Genomic DNA, 20,514 nt, shown 5'->3' with positions numbered 1-20,514 from the left:
TAATCTCTGCTTTGTGGATCTAATGTGTTCTTGACAAGTTGCCAAAATTTGACCCTTCTTTTCCTCCTTTCCCTCCATATGTTATTGATGGCAATTGTCTTACTTTTAGGGACACCAAAGTAATTATTTCTTGGCTACACAGGTCAAATCTTGGATTAATGTAATACTATATAGAGTCAATTTTCGGAGAACCAAAAAGAAAATAGTTTAATTCTAAAGGTAGCAGAATATGCCACCCCAAATATGGCACTTTGACGTAAGGATTATTTTGAGCTGAAGGCATTTAAGAAGAGGATACAAGAAAAACTCTCTGTCCTCCCTTATTTGCCTAAAAATAGTTGTAAAGATGTCCTTCTTTCCTCTGTAGCAGGAAGTACAGAAGTTAACCACCAGAGACAACTCTAGGCCGTTATCAGCCAGGAGTTGGCATCAAAGGAATCTACATAATAATCTTTACTAACTAGCCCTTATGGTCCATTAATTCCCCCATTTATTTACCTTCTCACAATTTGCCACCTAAGAAACTCAAAGTCCTTTTCCTTTGTCTTGTCACTTCTCTAAAAATTTGTTGTTCTTTTGTTAAGATGCTATATAAGTTCAAGTTTTAGCCACCCCTTTCACTCATCATTGAGTACTCCCGTGTGTGTGCGTGATACATATATTAATAAACTTCTCTTTGTTTTTCTCATTAATCTGTCTTTTGTCAGTCTAATTTACAAAGCCCTAGCTGGTGTACCTAAAAGGGTAGAGGGACAAAAAAGATTTTTTTCATCCTCTACAGTTTATTAATCAATATTTTTATTTCAGGGATATTTACAAAATTCAGACTAGGTTGCCTAGTTTCTTCAAGATCCTAGTGAGTAAAATGAAGGATTTCATTTACCCAAGAATGTGCAAGAGAGCTGATAAAATCAAGATTCAGAAAGATACAAAACAGGACATAAAAGAAGATATGGAGAAGCAGAAACAATGAGTTAAAATAAATCAGATCAAAGTCTTAGGCTTAGGGTAAAAAAAAACACTGTACAAGTATAAAATTGAGGTTTTAATGGACTGTAATGAATGAGAGTTGGCTGTACCAGTACTTGTGTTATCAGAGGCAAGGAAAAAAACAAATTTTTATTGACCACTCTTAGTGTGCCCAGCATTGTAGTAGACACATTACATGTCCAATCTCTTTTTATCAGGCTTAAATTGTAAGATTTTTACAAATTCTGTCTGTTTTGAAATTATTGCTTATAAAAGATAACACTACCATTCATATTAAAGCTACAATATTACTGAAGTAATTAAAATGAACCTTTGTGCTTTTCACCTCACAGTCCTTCCCAGGCTACAAACACAAAGAATAAAAACTGTGAAATGCTTTCTCTAAGTAAAATCCAATTGAGTCCAAAACAAGTGACCTAAGTGAAGCATTTAGTTCTATTATAGTGACTAAAAGACTAAGTTATACATCTCATTACCAAGTATTTTTGGAAAAAGGAGAAGACATTTATGTGATCCTGGTTATATGAGTATATGCCTTCTGTGTGGATCAATAATGTTGATTAACCCCCTGTTGTATAAAATTATCATAATCAGCTTAACTAAAAATGATAAAGTGTTTGATTAAAGGAGACTATATTGAGTAAAAGATAATTCCAGACATTGCTGAGAATCCGTTGTATAATAGAGGGCTAGTGCTTAGATGGGACAAAAAGTGTTAAGACTTGGATGGTTTTCAAGAACTCAAGTTTTCAAAAAGGTCTGAATTGTATTATTTTGTTTTTATTTAACCCTCTTTATCTAATTTTTGCTAACATATGCAAAAACTACAGAGTATAACATGCCATTGTTTGTAAATGTCAGAGACATGGATATATCACTTAAAAACAAGTTCATTCAAAAATATTCATTGAGCACTTGCTATGTGCAGGTCCCTCTGCTCCACACAGATGTGCCAGACAGCTTAGAGTCTAGTGCAAACACACAAACATGTATGCAAATATGTTTTTACAGATTTTGATAAAGTGCAATAAAAACCAGAGCAATGCAGGAAAGAACAACAGGAGGGTGGGCGTGGCATGGGGACCTACTTTAGATTCAGTGGTCAGAGAAAGCTTCTCTGCAGAAGTGACATTTAATTGGAGGCTTGAAAGATAAGGAGCCAACCAGGAGGAGACTTAAAAGAATAGCCTTCTAAGCAATGTGAATAGATTGTGGGCAGGTATTCATGAAAGGTGCTTTGCTTGTTTGGACAGAGAAATGAAAAAGGTCAGTGTGTAGAGTATAATAAGTAAAGGAACTGGTGGCATGCAATGAGATTAGAGAGTTTGACAAGCCCTACAGGTCATGGTAAAGATTTTTATTTGTGTTCCTCAAGAATTGAGTAAGTGGCAAATGTGCCTACATATGTATAAGGATTTTCATTTATTTTAAAAATTGTGATTTCTAGATTAGAACATGCACACAACACATCTCAGAAGAATTAAGTTAAGCGCAAAAATGTATTGTTCATGGAAACAACTCATTTTTAAACTAAAATTTTAATTTTATTAAGTTAATACCATGTACATAGATTTAAAAAAATACTACAGTAAAAAACAACAGTCCCTCTCCATCCCTCTCCATTCTTGATTCTCACTCCTGAAGGGCAATAACTTGAAGCAATTTTAGCTGTTCCCTATAGTATTTACTGCCATGTTTCTATGTAATGTGCTTATATTGCTATTTCTTGATTTTTCTGCTTTTTAGGTAATACCTGTTGACTTTCTATTATTAAAGGTGGTAATTTGGCTCTCTTATGTACCCGTAAACTCACACTTCCCCTCCTCCCAAAAGATTTGGTGAAATCAATATTCAGTGATTATATTACTATGACTTTGTAAACATTATTTAGAATTTAACCATGTATTGAATATGTTATTTCATTTGCTGTGCTATAAAAATTTTGTTTTGCCACGTTTTTAATTTTTATTTGCTTAGAATTTTTTTATGAACCTACCAGTTAGTTACTCATCCCCAAAACAGGTCTTCTCAAGAAATCTATATGTCTCCTCTCTGTATGTTCAAATACATCAGGTTATTTATAACTTTCTTTTTTTTTTTTTAAATTCAACATGTCTGTGATGGGGATTTTTGTCCTTCTGTTCCAAGCTGAACTGGTTTAGTCTTTCTGAATAGGTGTCTTCCTGGGGTATCCCCTCACCCCATCCTGAAAATTACTTTTGCCTCTCTCTTGTGTTGGATCCCATTTTCTGGAGCATATGTTTCCCTCACTTTTGCTTTAACTTCCTCATTTTGGTGGAGAACTATCCTCCCATAACTTCCTGAGAAAGATGGTTGATTTTTTGAGATCTTACATGTCTGACAACACCTTGTTCTAATGTCTCATCTGTTTATTCAACTTATAGAGAATTCTAGTTTAGTGTATTAGTTTCCTATTGCTGCTGTAACAAATTACCCAAAACTTAGTGGCTCAAAACAACAAATTTAGTTTCTTTTGATCAGGAATCTGAATTCAGTTTCAGTGGGCTAAAGTCAAGGTGTCGGCAAGGCTGGTTGTTTCCAGAGGCTTCAGGGGAGAATCTTTTTCCTTGCCTTCTCCAGTTTCTGCAGGCCACCTGCATTCCTTGGCTCAAGGCTCCTTCCTGTATCTTTGAAGCATATCACTCCAAACTCTGCTCCAGTTTTCACATCTCCTTTTTCTTACTTTGATCCTCCTGCTTTCCTGTTATTAGAACTCTTTTGATTACATTGGGCCCAACCAGAAAATCCAGGATAATTACCCCATCTGAAGATCTTTAACTTAATCACACCTGCAAAATCCCTTTTACCATGTAAGTTAACATATTTGCAGGTCCAGGGATTAGGACAAGGAGATCTTTGGAGAAGGCATTATTCATCCTGCCACAGTTGGATATGATTTTCCCTAAAAACTTGTCTTCTTGATTTTAGGGATATAGTTTAGAAGTTTGTTCCTAATATTATTTGTGATCCTTAGTATATGGCCTGTTTTTTCTCTCTAGAAGCTTTAAAATCTTTTTATTCCATCTTCTGGAATTTCACTGCAATACATTATTGAGAATCTTTCATTCACTGTTCTGGATTGGTAGAACTTTTCAATCTGTATACTCATATCTTGCAGTGCTAGAATTTTCCTTATATTATTTCTTTAGTAATTCCCTCCCGTCTGCTTTTTCTGTCCTCTCTTTCTAGAATTTTTGTTGGTCTAATTTGGCCCTTCCATACTGAATTCTTGAATGTTCTGTTTTCATTTCTTTTTCTTTTTGTGCTATTCTCTAGGAGAGCTCCTCAAATTAAAATGTTTATTCTTCTATTGAGTTTAAGATTTCTACTATAATATTTTGAGGTTCTAAGAGCTCTTTCTCATTCCTTGAAAGTTCCATTTTTACAGCATACTGTTCTTGTGTCTTGAATGTAGTATCTTCTCATTATAGTTTTTTTTTGTTTCTTTTCGCTTTGACTTCTGTTGCTGTTGCTGCTGTTGTTTTGGTCTCTTTTATTTTAGAAACTTTCCTAAGTATCTAAGGATTTGGCCAGCCATAAATATTTAAGGGTGAGGCACAAAAAAGAAGTTCTGTCTCCATTGTTGGGACTTGTGGATTGTTGAGCTTCACTGGGGAGTAACTGGGCAGAAATTTAGTCTTTTCAATGGGAACACCCCAAATATCAGTGTCTGTAGGGCTTTACACTAGTGCTGGTCAGCTTCTCCAGAATCCTCCAATCTCCTGCTCAGCTGACGATATCTTAGAAACCTAGTGCAGAAAGATGACTGAGTGTGTGGGGGGGATGTCTTAATATTTAGTACATAGAGGCTCAATGCCCATTTGCATTAAAGTTCACACCCCAGCCCTCAGCTATGCCTATTGTTTCCAAGACTTAGAGAGCTTCTTTTCTGGAAGGATGTTTCAGTTACTCCAGAAAATAAAACCTGAATCTTTTGTTGAAATGGATAAGGAGCTTTGGGGATCCAATTTTTTTCATATGTACTTTTGATCAATCCTACTATTTTAGCCCTCACTTCATCCTGTACCTTGGAGATATTCAGTAACTTTAAGAAATGAACCTGTCACCACCAGCCTTAGGTTTCAGCTTTCTCCAGTTTGTTGAGTTAGCTTAGCACTCACTTCTTCTATGGCTTTCCAACGTCTAGAATTTTGTCAACTTCACTTTTCTGCTCTTGTCTCCTTTCCTGTTCTTTGTCCGTTTCCATTTATACCTTTTTTTAAAAAAAAATTCCTTTACTGTCATTTTAGTGGAGCTTCATGGGGCTGCAGAGATAAATGCATGTGTCTAATCTGCCTTGTTTAACTGGAAATCTTATAGCACACTCTATATTGAGAAATAATACAGTCCAAAGTTGATAACATTAGGGGTGGAAGATTAAGAAGCCCACTTCCAGCAATAAAGTAAAAATCTGTTTCAGAGAAACATGAAATAAACAATTGTATAATATGTAAGCCAAATATATGACTATTCACTGTACTGTGAAAAGGTAATAGGTCTTCGGCCAGCCCGGTGGTGTAGCGGGTAAGTTTGCACACTCTGTTTTGGCAGCCCAGGGTTTGCAGGTTCAGAGCCCAGGCGTGGACCTCATCAAGCCGTGCTGTGGTAGCATCCCACATTCAAAAATAGAGGAAGATTGGCACAGATGTTAGCTCAGCAACAATCTTCCTCAAGCAAAAAAAGAGGAAGATTGGCAACAGATGTTAGCACAGGGCCAGTCTTCCTCACCAAAAAACAAAAACAAAAGGTAAAAGATCTGTCATTACAGAAAACTGAATTATATCAACTCTCAAATACTTAAAATTGTGGATAATTTAAGTTAATAAATAAACTTAATATATATGGGCTTGTCTAGTGTTTTTTGGATACAAAATGCATTTTTATGAAAAATTGCCTGTAGACATTAATTACTCTCCTTGAGGAACCTTAAGAAGCATGCTATTTAGTGACTAGTTGGAACAGCTCCTGCCTGGAGGGGTAGAGCAGGGAGTTAATGTTGTAGATTTCATGAAATGAGTGAATTTAAGACACTATTCTTTAAGAAAATTATTCAGACAGACCTTAAGTGTTAAAAAAAGAGTCTAAGAGGGAGAGTGGGTGGAGCAAAATGGTGGGGTGAGCTGACCCGGGATTCTCTCCCCTCCAAAATACAACAAAAGATTGGAAGAACTGAATTTCAGAGAATAAACATAATGCCAGCTCGTTAGAGACCTACAATACCAAGAAGGTGGAGATCATAACCTTGCTTACACCTTCGGAGGTGCTGGAATGGTAGGAGAGAACATCGCTCCCTCCCCTAGAGTCTGCGATCGCTGCGGCGTGGGTCGGGAAGGAGCGGGGGAGGGGCCGCGCAACCAGGGGATCATCCAGGACTCCTGCCGCTGATTCAGTGGAGACCTGCTGATGGGGGGAAAGCTTCCGTCCGCGGGGACCCTATAAATCAAGGGCCTTGGGAGACCAGAGAACAGAACTGATCTGAACCCAGACCGGCGTGTGTGAGTAACAGCCCCTCCCCCCCAGCAAAGCCAGTGGGCGCAGCCATCTTGCCCCAAGGCGGAGAGCTAACATGCCGCTCTCGACCCACATCTAGTGGCGACAGGCTCTAACTGCAACTGAATTCTACCACCATGAGAAAAATCCTCTCCTCTACCATCCAGCAATTTATAAAAGCCCCAGACCAGAAGGAAAACAATAAAAACACAGAATTAAGTCCTGAGGACTTGGAATTAGGTAAACTAAGTGATAATGAATTCAGAACAGCTATAATCAAAAAACTCAATGAGGTAGAGAGAAAGAGAAACAAGCCAAGTTCTGGAGTTACTTAACAAAAGAGATTGAAATCATAAAGAAGAATCAAACAGAATTACTTGAGATGAAAAACACAATGGAGCAGATAAAACAGAATACGGATTCCCTGAATGGCCGTGTAGACAACATAGAGGAGCAAATCAGCATAATCGAGGACAGACAGGCTGAATGGCGCCAGAGGAAGAAAGAGAACTAAGAATTAAAAAAAATGAGGAAAATCTTCGAGAGAGAATGGATTCAATGAGGAGTAAGAACATAAGGATCATAGGAATTCCCGAGAATATGGAAAAGGAAAATGGAGCAGAAAGTGTGCTTAACGAAATTATTGAAGAGAACTTCCCAAATCTAGGGATCAACGGAGAAATGTGTGTAGAGGGGGGTTTTAGATCTCCTAGATTTGTCAGTGTAAAAAGACCTACTGCAAGGCACATAATAGGAAAGTTGGCAAATAGGAATGATAAGGAAAGAATACTCAGGGAAGTAAGAAAAAAAAAAAGAATAACCTATAAAGGAGCCCCTATTAGACTGTCAGCGGATTTCTCTACAGAAACCCTACAAGCTAGGAGAGAATGGAGTGATATATTCAAAGCTTTAAAGGATAAAAACCTTCAGCCAAGAATACTCTATCCAGCAAGAGTTTCCTTTAGATATGAGGGAGAAATTAAATCTTTTCCAGACAAACAAAAGTTAAGGGAATTTGTAACTAAAAGCCCTCCATTACAAGAAATCCTCAAGAAGGCTCTCATACTTGAAAAAAGAAAAAAGGGAGAAAGGGGACACAATCCACAAACTAGGGAGACCGATGGATAGAACCAGAACAGGATAGCAAATATTCAACTATAGCATTAGGGTAAAAATAAGGAAACTACCAAAACAAGGACGATCTTAGCACTCTAACTACAAATTAATAAGACGAGTTGGAATAAAAAATGAAAATAATTATTTAGGAGGGGAAGAGCAAAGGGTCTAAATCAGTATTGGTCAAGTAAGTAAGAGACCACCAGAGAATAGACTATATTATACACGAGATTCTAAATACAAACTTCAAGGTAGACACTAAAATAAAGTACAGAACAGAGTCACAAATCATAGATAAGGAAAAATCTAAGAAACCCAGCATAAGAAATTGCAGTATTAAATGGATAGTCTAAAGCACACAGGAAAAGAAACACAGGAAAACAAGATAATGAGCGACAGATTGACAGCATTAAGTCCACATGCATCAATAATCACTCTCAATGTGAACGGATTGAACTCTCCAATAAAAAGACACAGAGTGGCAAAATGGATTAAAGAACAAGATCCAACAATTTGTTGTCTCCAGGAAACACACCTCAGCCCCAAGGACAAACACAGACTCAAGGTGAAGGGGTGGAGGACAATACTTCAAGCAAATAGCAAGGAAAAAAAGGCAGGTGTTGCAATTCTCATATCAGACCAAGTGGATTTCAAAATAAGACAGGTAAAGAGAGACACAGAGGGACAATATATAATGATCAAAGGGACACTTCATCAAGAAGAAATAACGCTTATAAATATCTATGCACCCAACACAGGAGCACCAAGATTCATAAAGCAACTATTAACAAACCTAAAGGAAGATGTTAAAAACAACACAATAATAGTAGGGGACCTCAACACCCCACTCACATCTGTGGACAGATCATCCAGACAGAAAATCAACAAGGAAATAGTGGAGCTGAATGAAAAACTAAAACAATTGGACTTAATACACATATATAGATCACTTCACCCTGAAAGAGCTGAATACACATTCTTCTCAAGTGCACATGGAACATTCTCTAAGATAGACCATACGTTGGGAAACAAGGCAAGCCTCTACAAATTTAAAAAAATTGAAATAATAACAAGCATCTTCTCCGATCATAGTGCTATAAGGCTAGAAATTAATTACAAGAAAAAAGCTGAGAAAGGCACAAAGATGTGGAGACTAAACAACACACTACTGAACAAGCAATGGATCATTGAAGAAATTAAAGAAGAAATAAAAAAATACCTGGACACAAATGAATATGATAGCATGCCATACCAACTCATATGGGATACAGCAAAAGCTGTATTAAGAGGAAAATTCATCGCAATACATGCACATCTTAACAAACAAGAAAAATCCCAAATAAGCAACCTTAAAGCACACCTAACTGAACTAGAGAAAAAAGAACTAATGAAGCCCAAAGTCAGCAGAAGGAGAGAAATAATAAAAATCAGAGCAGAAATAAATACTATTGAAACGAAAAAGGCAGTAGAAAGGATCCATGAGACAAAGAGCTGGTTTTTTGAGAAGATAAATAAAATTGACAAACCACTATCCATACTTACAAAGAAAAAAAGGGAGAAAGCTCAAATAAACAAAATCAGAAATGAGCGAGGAGAAATAACAACAGACTCTGCAGAAATACAACAGATTATAAGAGAATACTACAAAAAACTATATGCCAACAGAATGGATAACCTAGAGGAAATGGATAAATTCCTGGACTCCTACAGTCTCCCAAAGCTCACTCAAGAAGAGGCAGACAATTTGAACAGACCAATCAGAAGGAAAGAGATTGAAACAGCAATCAAAAACATCCCAAAGAATAAAACCCCAGGACCAGATGGCTTTCCTGGGGAATTCTACCAAACTTTCAGAGAGGATTTAATACCTATCCTTTTCAAGCTATTCCAAAAAATTAGGGAAGATGGAACACTTCCTAACACATTCTATGAGGCCAACATCACGCTGATACCAAAACCTGACAAGGACACCACGAAAAAAGAGAACTACAGGCCAATATCACTGATGAACATAGATACAAAAATTCTAAACAAAATTTTGGCAACCAGAATTCAGCAATTCATCAAAAGAATCATACATCAGGATCAGGTGGGATTCATACCAGGGACACAGGGTTGGTTCAACATCCGCAAATCAATCAACGTGATACACCACATCAACAAACTGAGGAATAAAAACCACATGATCATCTCAATAGATGCAGAGAAGGCATTTGACAAGATCCAACAGCCATTTATGATAAAAACTCTGAACAATATGGGCATAGAAGGAAACTACCTCAACATAATAAAGGCCATATACGACAAACCCATAGCCAACATCATACTCAATGGGCAAAAACTGAACCCCATTCCCCTGAAAACAGGAACAAGACAAGGATGCCCTCTATCACCACTCTTATTTAACATAGTACTGGAGGTCCTGGCCAGAGCAATCAGGCAAGAAAAAGGAATAAAAGGAATCCAAATAGGGAGGGAAGAAGTGAAACTCTCGCTGTTTGCAGATGACATGATCTTATATATAGAAAACCCCAAAGAATCCATTGGAAAACTGTTAGAAGTAATCAACAACTACAGCAAAGTTGCAGGGTATAAAATCAATTTGCATAAATCAGTAGCATTTCTATACTGCAGTAATGAACCAACAGAAAAAGAACTCAAGAATACAATACCATTCACAATCGCAACAAAAAGAATAAAATACCTTGGGGTAAATTTAACTAAGGAAGTGAAGGACCTATATGATGAAAATTACTAGGCCTTTCTGAGAGAATTGGATGACGACATAAGGAGATGGAAAGACATTCCATGTACATGGATTGGAAGAATAAACATAGTTAAAATGTCCATTCTACCTAAAGCAATCTACAGATTCAACGCCATCCCAATCAGAATCCCAATGACATTCTTTACAGAATTAGAACAAAGAATCCTAAAATTCATATGGGGCAACAAAAGACCCCGAATGCTAAAGCAATCCTGAGAAAAAAGAACAAAACGGGAGGCATCACAATCCCTGACTTCAAAACATACTACAAAGCTACAGTAATCAAAACAGCATGGTACTGGTACAAAAACAGGTGCACAGATCAATGGAACAGAATTGAAAGCCCAGAAATAAAACCACACATCCATGGACAGCTTATCTTTGACAAAGGAGCTGAGGGCATACAATGAAGAAAAGGAAGTCTTTTCAACAAATGGTGCTGGGAATACTGGAAAGCCACATGTAAAAGAATGAAAATTGACCATTCTTTTTCACCATTCACCAAAATAAACTCAAAATGGGTTAAAGACCTAAAGGTGAGACCTGAAACCATAAGGCTTCTGGAAGAAAACGTAGGCAGTACACTCTTTGACATCAGTATTAAAAGGATCTTTTCGGACACCATGCCTTCTCAGAGAAGGGAAACAATAGAAAGAATAAACAAATGGGACTTCATCAGATTAAAGAGCTTTTTCAAGGCAAATGAAAACAGGATTGAAACAAAAAAACAACCCACTAACTGGGAAAAAATATTTGCAAGTCATATATCTGACAAAGGCTTAATATCCTTAATATATAAAGAACTCTCGCAACTCAACCACAAAACATCATACAACCCAATCAAAAAATGGGCTGGAGACATGAACAGACATTTCTCCAAAGAAGATATACTGATGGCCAATAGGCACATGAAAAGATGCTCATCATTGCTGATCATCAGGGAAATGCAAATCAAAACTACACTAAGATATCACCTTACACCCATTAGAATGACAAAAATATCTAAAACTAATAGCAACAAATGTTGGAGAGGTTGCGGAGAAAAAGGAACCCTCATACACTGCTGGTGGGAATGCAAACTGGTGCACCCACTATGGAAAACAGTATGGAGATTCCTCAAAAAACTAAAAATAGAACTAACATACGATCCAGCCATCCCACTACTGGGTATTTATCCAAAGAGCTTGAAGTCAGCAATCCCAGAAGTCCTCTGCACCCCAATGTTTATTGCAGCACTGTTTACAATAGCCAAGACGTGGAAGCAACCTAAGTGCCCATCAACAGACGAATGGATAAAGAAGATGTGGTACATATATACAATGGAATACTACTCAGCTGCAAAACAGAACAAAATCATTCCATTTGCAATAACATGGATGGACCTTGAGAGAATTATGTTAAGTGAAATAAGCCAGCGAGAGAAAGATAATCTGTGTATGACTCCACTCATATGAGGAATTTAAAACTATGGACCAAGAACAGTTTAGTGGATAACAGGGGAAAGGTTGGGTGGGGGGTGGGCACAAAGGGTGAAGTGGTGCACCTACAACATGACTGACAAACATTAATGTACAATTGAAATTTCACAAGATTGTAACCTATCAATAACTCAACAAAAAAAAACCTAATAAAACAAAAAAAGAGTCTAAGAGTCTGCATGTGGTCCTCCTCTATGCCAACCCTGACCACACACCTTGCCAATATGTAAATTTTGGAAAAGAGGTCAAGGTAAGGGCAAAGAAGTGGGGTTGCACACAATAATAATAATCACTAACATTTATTAACCTGTACTGAGTGTTTACAATGTTCTGGTAACTGGGCTAAATACTTTTCTTGAATTATTTCATAAAAAAATGGTTAGTGATTATCTGACAAATGAATTTAAAACAGTAAAAAAGAAAGGACAAATGGGTAAGGAGGAAAGGGGGAAGCATGCCACCAAAGATTCGTAATGTTCTCATTTCCTTTTCCTCTCCCATCTCTCCCCTTCTCAAGTACTACTCTAGACTTATTTATATTCGTAGCATAATTTTGTACACTATCCCTGCTTTTTGCTGCTCTTTCAGTATGTAAATATTAAATAGGTCATGTCAGGTGCTTGAATTTGAAGATTAGTGATTTGGAACTTTAAGCAGGAGTTGTGATTTAAATAGTTCACTGTTTTGCAAAATATACCATCAAATATTTTGTAAGAAAAGAGATAGAATAAAAGGAAAGAGAGAAGAAAGAGAAATCTGCCAAGGCATTGCTGTAACTTTTAAACCTGTTTTTAAAAACAGTATGGGTAATGTTTCCAAGTGATCAAACATTTACAGAACTCCTAGATAATAGCAACCTGTGATGATTTAATACACATTCAGTCAAACAGATTACCAAGAATTCATAGGTCTGGAACATGCATAAAATTGGTGGTCTAGGTTTAAAGGAAATAATCTAGAGAAGAAATGAGAACTTAAATAATTAATTCTCCCAAAGACTAGTGAAATATATTTGAGCCTGCAGATTATTGAAGATTGAAAAATTTCATTTTTTATTGTAAAAGAACAAGAAAAAAGAAGAACTTTCTTTTTTAATTAACTGATAGCTACTGAGTACCTACTCTGTGCAAGGCATTATGATAGGCATTATGGAAGAGAGCATATAAAAATGTCTAAGATGCTCTTTGTTTTATCAAGAAGCTCTTAATCTAGTGTTGAAGATAAGGCATGCAAAATAACTACTATACTCCATATAGTATTATGTGAAGAATGCTACATGGATGACACAAAATATTTTGATTTTTTCGTTTTGCCAAATTAGAATATAAATAGAATGAATTATATAGGTAACATTCCAAATATATGTGTTCCTTTGTATGCTATTCATACATGCTTACCTTTAACAACAGCTGCAATACATCATTAAAACCAGTTGGGATACAGCAAGTCTAGAAAAAGAGCTGCCAGCTATGACACACTAGTGAAAAAAATTACTGATTTCACAGAGGTATATGTGTATGTGTTTCTTTTAATGGAATATACAATGCATTGACTGTTTAGTAGATTCCATTCAGCCAAGTGTATTAGATATATATTTCATTAATTTCCACAATAATCCTATGAGGTCACTACTATTTTTATTCCCATTTTACAGATGAGGAAACTGAGGCTCAGAGAAACTAAGTAACTTGTCCAAAGTTACACAACTGGTAAATGATAGAGCCAGGAATGGAACCCAGTCTGTTTAACCCCTAGTCTGCACTCTTGACCATTTGGCTATGCTGTCTTCTTGTGGAACATCCTAATGGAGATGTATAGGAGATATTTAGATATGTGAGTCTGGAGTTCAAGAGAAAGGGTTAGGCTAGAGATACAGATTTTGTAGTCATCAGCATGTGTTATAAATCTTTAGATATAAGGAGACCTCAATAAAAAGATACCAAAAAGGTTTTTCTTGTCAACTGGACTATAAAAACTTCTAGAGATATAGATGAATGAGTCAGGTATCTTCTTATGGCATTTAAAATGTAAATTTAGTAAAATAACTAGAGCTCTATTATATAAATATATTGATTTAGTGTATTTTCCTCCTCATATTTCATGAAATAACTTTAATTCTACACATGCAGCTTCACCGTTAGTATCTGCATCATCACCAGAATCTGTTCTTGTCATCTAACTGTTTTCCAGAGCTTATTGTCCTCACTTCTACATACAAAAGTATTTGCAATCATCTTACTCTTAAGGAAATTTTATCTCAAGTCACAAATTCCCATTCACATAACATCACACTTGCAGTTGTGATTTCACATCCCCAGGAGTAATAACTACACTTGTATTGATGTTTGTATTGAATTTGAATTAATATTTTTATGTATATATGAACATATGTATCTACTTGCTCATTTATTTTTAAACTAGCTTTGATGTCGATTATTCATGCAAACATGGTAGTGTTAATTGAAACATAAGGAGTATAAAAGTAGATAGGGCTCCAGTAAAAAAGTAAATGCTTAGAGCAGCATGACAACTGTCTAAAGGCAGCAAAGTACATACTTTTCTAAAAGAAACTTCTCATATTTAACTAACATGTATTAAAAATCTGCTATTTGGTAGGTGCTTTTATCTCTCAACCCAGTACCATCCCTATAGTATCATTTCCTTCACTTCTTTTTCTTACAGCTGAGGAATGAGTCTCAGAAAACAAATTTATGAAGGAGAAGTAACTTAAAAACAGCAGAGATAGGATTTTAATCCAGATCCAACTCTAAAGCCCATGTTCTTTTTACCTGCTCTCTTTTATGATCAGCAAGTAATACATAGTTGTGAGATGGCTGGCTAATGATCATGGGGCAGAGTTCAGTTAACTGACCTATGTGTAAAAATGGAACAAGTAACTATGGTTTGTAGCACACTGTTTTCATCAACTGTCATGTCTTCTAAGGGACAGATGTCATATTTCAGTATATGGCAGATTGCTTTTAGAGGGTTCATTTGGGAAAAGAAAGAAGAGAAAAACTAGAAAAAATGGGTGGTGATATCTGAATCAACAGTCATTTTTTATTAAAGTAGGTTGGAGATGGAACCATTTATAGTTCTGGCATTTATCTGACCCTGAATCCCCATGGTTAAGGCTGTTAGGTAAAGATATACATGACACAGAAATCACTTTAACATTTAAAACAGAGCCCATGCGATGTCATAGGTTTTACTACTAACCATTTTTAATATTAATGTAACAAAAGTTTGTTTAGCAGGAACTAGCTAAATTAAAAGTTACATTTATTAGCTTTTGAGTCTTCTCTCATTTTTATTTTGGTTAGTCTAGCTAAAAGTTTATCTTTTCAAAAAACCAACTCTTAGTTTTATCCATTGTTTATATTGTCTTTCTAGTCCTTGTTTTATTTATTCCTGTCCTAGTCTTTATTATTTCCTCCCTTCTGCTAACTTTGGGCTCAGTTTGTTCTTCCTTTGCTAATTCCTTGGGGTGTAGAGTTAGGTGGTTTATTTGAGGTCTTTCTTTTTTCTTAATGTAGGCATTTATCACTTATAACCTTCCCTCCTAGGACTGCTTTTGCTGCATCCCATAAGTTTTGGTATGTTGTGTTTTTGTTTTCATTTGACTCAAGATACTTTCTGTCCTTTTGATTTCTTCTTTGACCCATTGGTTGTTCCGGAATGTATTGTTTAGTTTCCACATATTTGTGAATTTTTCAGTTTTCTTCCCATTATTGATTTCTAGTTTTATACCTTTGTGGTCAGAAAAGGTGCTTGATATGATTTCAGTCTTCTTAAATTTGTTAAGGCTTGCTTTGTGGCTGAACATATGATTTGTCCTAGAGAATGTTCCATGTGCACTTGAGAAGAATGTGTATTCTGGTGCTGTCGGATGGGATGTACTGTATATGTCTATTAGGTCCATTTGGTCTAAGTGTTATTCAGGTCTGCTGTTTCCTTATTAATTTTCTGTCTGGATGATCTGTCCAATGTTGAAAGTGGCATATTGATGTCCACTACTATTATTTTATTGCTGTCTATTTCTGAACTGACCCCTTTATCACTATGTAGTGACCTTCTTGTCTCATGTGACTGACTTTGACTGAAAGTCTATTTTATCTGATATAAGTATAGCCATTGCTGCCCTCTTGGTTACCATTTGTATACAATATCTTTTTCTGGGGCCGGCCCCGTGGCGCAGCGGTTAAGTGCACACATTCCACTTCAGCAGCCCAGGATTCACTGGTTCGGATCCCAGGTGCGTACATGGCACCACTCGGCAAGCCATGCTGTGGTAGGTGTCCCACATATAAAGTAGAGGAAGATGAGCATGGATGTTAGCTCAGGGCCAGTCTTCCTCAGCGAAAAGAGGAGGATTGGCAGCAGTTAGCTCAGGGCTAATCTTCCTCAAAAAAAAAAAGAAAAGAAAAAAAATATCTTTTTCCATCCCACATTTATTAACTTTTAAATCCAAAGCTTTAGATTTTTTCTGATTTTTTTCCCTCATACTTATAAAAACAAGTACCCATTCAGTGCAAATCATAAAATGGACACTTAATAAATGTTAAAAGAAATGATATGTTTTCTAAAAGTGGCAACATTTGCCCACCTAGAAGAGGATTGCTCTGCTTATACCTATAAATGCTGTTAGCTTTTACTTAGAGAGAATCCACCAGATGGCAACCTCATCTACATGTGAAACATGATGTGCAATCCTCTGCAACCCATTACAGGTCACTTGAGCCAGGTGCTCCCTGATTACTGGCTAATTTCTATAGTGATCCCAGTAAATGGGTACGAGGTAGTCACTTGGCAGTGATTGTTGGAAGATGGAGGATGTGTAGAGTTGGGACATATTTAGCATCAAGTGTGAAATATTTTTAGTAACATTCTTTTTAAATTAATATTGAAAACAAAAACAACAGTATTTATTTCCATGTTGCCCTCTAAACATATTTCTAATTTGAAGCTAAAAGGAACCATATTCAGTTCTCCATTGTACAAAGCTGCAGAAAGCAGTATTTCTTCATGAATCACAAGTTATTCTAGTTGGATTCCTTGTACTTAATGGCAGTCTGGTAGCTAGCTGGTTTATTGCTTAAAATGTAAACTGTCTTCCGTATTTCTAAACCTGATAGTATGCAGGGAGTACTGCTGGGGATATTTAACATGTCCCTTACTGTTTTCTGTTTATAAACAACCTGCCCTGAGGTACCATTTAGTTGACGATATTGCTTATACTTAGCAAATACTTTGTACTTTTCCATACAAATAAGTCCATGGTCAAGGTGAAAGTCATTGATGGGTTGATTACATGAACTGCAAATTTCTGAAAATATGTGTGATGGTAAATGTTCCAGGAAAAGGGAAAAAAATGGATTTGTTGAAATTTTTATTCCTGAATATATAGAGTTCTAATTGCATCTGACATTTCATTAATAAATCCACTTCTAAAGCAACATGTTTCACCTACATTAAAGTACAGCTGTATAAGACATCTGTTTGAATTAAATACCTATAATACCTAACAGATTGCCTTTTTCTTATGACTGTAATTGACTTTACTTTGCATCTGTATATTTTCCAAAATCCATTTTTGAAAAATATGCTTTTTTCCCTCAGTTTCCTGAGTATTTTTAATAACTTTATTGAGGCATATTTTACATATCATATAATCCACCCATTTCAAGTGTACAATTCAATGATTTTTACTAAATTTAACTCTTCAGGATATTTGTAAAATGGTATAGCTGTACCTTGATGCTGTTCGTCATTACGTGACAAATACTCTGCATTTTGGCAGCTCATCTATCTTTGGTTCCTAACATGCCTGCTTTTAGATATTGTTTACATAAATGAAGGTCAGAAAAGCTGACTCATATGTGTCTGAAATTTTGTTAGTGTCAGTGTCTTAGTGCCCCATCTTCTAGATTTGGGAGGATACACTCACATTACATCAAGAGTTGGAATTTTGGCTTCATTGCCATATAATACTAACAAACCTAACCCTCAGTACTACCCAGACCATTGGAGCAAGTGACCATTATTTTAACTTAACATATATGCAGTACTGACATTACATTTAAAGTATTTTACAACAGATAAAAGACTGTGCTTGCTTTTGAAGGATTTACTCAACAATTGAAAAAGTGATCTAGGTATAAAGAACCCCTTGAGAAAGATTATTAGACTCTATTCATATTCTGCCCTTTTCTTTCCTAATTTCTCTTTTTCATCCTATGACCTTCTGTTCTCTTGTTCTGCCATCTAGATTTGCCTACATGAGTCCAAGTTCAAACCATGTCAGTAAAGCGTGCATCAAAACGGAAGTCCAGGGGCTGGCCCTGTGGCCAAGTGGTTGAGTTTGCGCGCTCCACTTCAGCCGCCCAGGGTTTCGCAGGTTCGGATCCTGGGTGCAGGCATGGCACCACTCATCAGGCCATGCTGAGGTGGCATCCCACATAGCACAACCAGAGGCACTCACAACTAGAATATACAACTATGTACTGGGGGGCTTTGGGGAGAAGAAGAAGAAGAAGAGGAAAAAATTGACAACAGTTGTTAGCTCAGGTGCCAATCTACAAAAAAAAAAAACAAAGAAAACAAACCTGAAGTCCATCTTATATTAAATATTAGCTCCCTTCTTCATGTGTTTGGGTCAAAGACTCTATTCTAAAATAGTAGAAAAATGTCCAGGAAAGTATTACTGTTGTTTCTTGCATTGATAGTGGCCAAGGACTGACATTTCCCTCAGTTGGAAGAGTTTCTTTGACTTTGATTCAAGAATTCACCTTGTATTTGCGTAAATAAATTCCTGAGTTTGGGGAATTTATGCCTATGTACATAACAACTAAAATGCTGAACAAACTGTCAAAAACATCTATTTCAACACTGTGGAAATTGACCCAGGAATACAACAAACTGAGAACTTGTGAACTTTGGGTAGGAACAGAACAAGTCTATGGTGTTCTTGCCTAGGTGTGATGGTTAATTTTATGTGTCAACTTTATTGGGTTAAAGGATGTCCAGATAGCTGATAAAACATTATTTCTGGGTGTGTCTGTAAGGGTGTTTCTGCAGGAGATTAACATTTGAATCAGTAGACTGAGTAATGAAGATGGCCTTCACCAATGCGGTTGGACATCATCTAATCCATTGAGGGCCAGAAAGGCAGAGGAAGAGCAAATTTGCTCAGCTTGAGCTGGGACATCCATCTTCTCCTGCCCTCAGATGTGGCATTCCTGGTTCTCGGTCCTTCGGACTCAGACTGGAACTTAGACCATTTGCTCCCCTGTTTCTTAGGCCTTCGGGTTTGGACTGGAATTACACCATCAGCTTTCCTGGACTTCCAGCTTGCAGACAGCAGATCGTGAAACTTCTCAGCTTTCATGATTGTGTGAGCCAATCTCTTTCTATATATCTATATCTATATCTATATTTATATTCTATTGGTTCTGTTTCTGTGAAGAATCCTAACTAATGCACTGGGCTTACTCCAGCTTCCCACTCACAACCACCACCCCCTGCCCCAGCTCTCTTGGCACAGTAGTTCAACCAAGGTGAGGCAGGCTGTAAAATAAAAACCAGCAGCACTACTGCTGCTGCTGCAGAAGGGAACTTACTTGACTTAGAGCATTGTTGGTTAAAGTAGTGATCTAAGTGGCAAGTAGATAAGAAGGGCTTCTAGCCTGAGATTGCAAGACTGTTGGGGGCAGGCAGTGGACAAACAGACTAACAGGGGTTGTAACAGAGAATTCCAGGAAGTGAAGCAGCCATGGTGGACTTGATAAGCAATCTATATATCCTGTACACATGCCCACACATCCCAGGCCTACAGTGACTATGTGAGTGCATAGAAGAGAAGCAGGAGAGACCAGCAGAAAGTGAAGTTGGAGTAGACATGAAAGCAGTTTGAAGTCCGAATGTGTTCCCCAGTCCACACACAGATCCATCAGCAAATAATGGATGCATACTGGGTGGAGGTGTTTGAGCAAAACCTTGGAGTAATCTTTATTCCAAGCAAGGCAGGCGCAGGAGTAACCCCCAGGAAGCTAGTCTTTAAAAATAAAAGCAAGGGAAAAGAATCTGGAGCAGAAACGTCAGCAGCCACACATTGTAGTGGAGACAGAGGTCATAAATGTAGTTCAGGCAAGTTAGTAAACAAGCAAAAATAAAAAACCTTCAGGAGCCAAAATCAAAATTCAGAGTTGTTACAGTATGTTATCTAAAATGTCCAATATTCACCAAAAAATTATAAAACTTGTAAATAGACAAAAAAGTAAAGAAATTGATTCAGCAATTTAAATCTTCCCACACACACAAAAAAAGGCCAGGCCCATGTGGCTTCTGTGGTAAATTTGATCAAATATTTAAAGAAAAAACATCACACCAATCCTTTAAAAACTCTTTCAAAAGTAGAGAAGGAGGGAATGCTTCCCAGCATTAGGCCAGTATTACTCTGATACCAAAGACATATATTAAAGACATCAGAGGAAAAGAAAACTACAGACATATCCCTTGTGAAGGCACATGTAAGAAATCTTAAAAAGTATTAGCACACTGAAATCAACAACTTATAAAAAATATTATAAAACATGACAAAATAGAATTTGTTCCATAAATACAAGTTCGCATAATATTAAAAACAAATACACC

General features: G+C 36.7%; 1 protein-coding gene across 6 annotated transcripts in view; it reads left to right on the top strand.

Annotated features, from left to right (window-relative positions):
• Positions 1 to 20,514, top strand: part of DCX (doublecortin) — a 366,408-nt gene that overhangs the window by 4,177 nt on the left and 341,717 nt on the right. For 2 of the 6 annotated variants that reach the window (XR_011536038.1, XM_070605127.1), the window contains exon 3: positions 19,162 to 19,255. The exons of the other annotated variants lie outside the window; for them this stretch is intronic. The gene's annotated coding sequence lies outside the window, so the exon portion shown is untranslated. The remainder of the gene's footprint in view (positions 1 to 19,161; positions 19,256 to 20,514) is intronic. 6 annotated transcript variants of the gene reach the window in all.

Source organism: Equus przewalskii, chromosome X, assembly GCF_037783145.1.
Source record: "Equus przewalskii isolate Varuska chromosome X, EquPr2, whole genome shotgun sequence".
Classification (NCBI taxonomy): Eukaryota; Metazoa; Chordata; class Mammalia; order Perissodactyla; family Equidae; genus Equus; species Equus przewalskii.
Note: the sequence above shows the minus strand (reverse complement) of the source record. Positions and strands in the feature narration are given on the sequence as shown.